This window comes from Entelurus aequoreus, linkage group LG18, assembly GCF_033978785.1.
Source record: "Entelurus aequoreus isolate RoL-2023_Sb linkage group LG18, RoL_Eaeq_v1.1, whole genome shotgun sequence".
NCBI classification, from domain to species: domain Eukaryota; kingdom Metazoa; phylum Chordata; class Actinopteri; order Syngnathiformes; family Syngnathidae; genus Entelurus; species Entelurus aequoreus.
In genome coordinates, this window is record NC_084748.1 from 10,109,142 (window position 1) to 10,110,830 (window position 1,689).

Below are 1,689 nucleotides of genomic sequence, written 5' to 3' on the forward strand. Positions count from 1 at the left end.
AACGTGCCAACTTCACTGGTTTTGGTGTTTGTAGTAATCACCTGTCATTGGTAACATTACGGTCCACGGTAAAGACTCTGAGCATGCTCTGTCCGTCCCTCCGAATGTATCTGAGCTGCAGCTGGATGGACACGCGACCGCCTGAAGGTGGCGCTGATGCTGGAACAAATATTAGAGCAATCACATTTTTGGTCTGTTTGACCAAATCCAATATGGCTGCTTCAATGAAATCTGGTTTTACGTAGAAATGTACTTGTTGTTTACAAGTAATGCATTTTCAGTGATTCATCATCCAACAACCATTTGATTAAACAAGGGCTGTCCAAACTACAGCCCGCGAGACATCACGAGTTTAATAAGGAGTATGGCCAGCGAGGTTTTTCCAGCATCTGCTAGTCTAATTGTTGCAAAATCGCCCCCCAACTTGTAGTCAAATCTAATAAATCAGGTCAACGACCATGAAGTTTGCTAAATGTACAGATACCGGTATTCATCGGTACAAAATGTCATTTGTGTAAATAAAGATGTGAAAAAAAAACATTTTTTAATTTGCATTTTTATTAGCAGAATAAGTTGTACCCCAGCAGAGGAAAGCATGGAATTCTCTAGACAAAGACTTAATATCTTTGAATTTAAAAAGAGTTACAAAAAGAGACACCTGGAATTATATCAAACTGATTTTTGATTTTGATTGGACGTGTCATTTTAAAAATGCTTAAACGAAAATTTTAAGTATTTTGGAGTTCGGGTGTTGGTGGAAGGAACAGTAATAAAGTCATCTAAAATAATTTGTGTTAAAAAGGGGGCAGATAAATATAAGAATAGTATTCTTCCATCTGCTCCTTTCTGATCATGGAAATGTATAAGAAACAAAAAAACAATGAAAGTGTCAACTGTATATGGCTTGTATATATGCATTTTCATGAAAGGAATAAAAATAAATGACGAAATGAAAATGAGTCTTTTAACAACACCTGCTTTTTAAGTCTTAAATAAGTCAACGACGTGTGCAGTTGTTATGTCATCATTCAAATTTAATTCAAAACAATCAACTTTATTAACCCCTCTAGCGGCAATTTATTCTTTTTAGCAGCAGGTTGTTGTGGTTCTTCTAGCCTACATAGCCCACCATAAATAGTCAATAAATAAATAGTCAATATGATACACATCAGACAACAACGTGGAGCTTAGGTACAAATAGTAATACAAAAGCTAGTGACAGTATAAGTAGGGATAAGCTACAAACCGCATTGCTTTAAAAATGTAAAAATAAATAAATAAACGACAGGATAAAAATAACTTCATGAAGAATTTAAGAGTCATCTTGTAAAGACCACACAGATCCGTCACTACGTTTCTATTCATTACAAGTACACTCAGCATATCCATCCATTCATTTTCTACCGCTTGTCCCTATTATGTTTTAAATAATAGTAATAAAGTAATACATAATAAAGTGAAATATTTATGTACCACATTCACGTGCAGAGCACAGACCTTTTTTTGGGGGTGAGGGGCTGCCGCCTATCCCAGCTGCACTCGGGCGGAAGGCTCCAGCACCCCCGCCACCCCGAGAGGGACAATCGGTAGAAAATGGATGGATGGATGGATATATATGTGCATGTATATACAAATCAATACAATCAGTTAGCATGTTAGGTTTAGTGCATTTTGTAGCAATAAGAATGG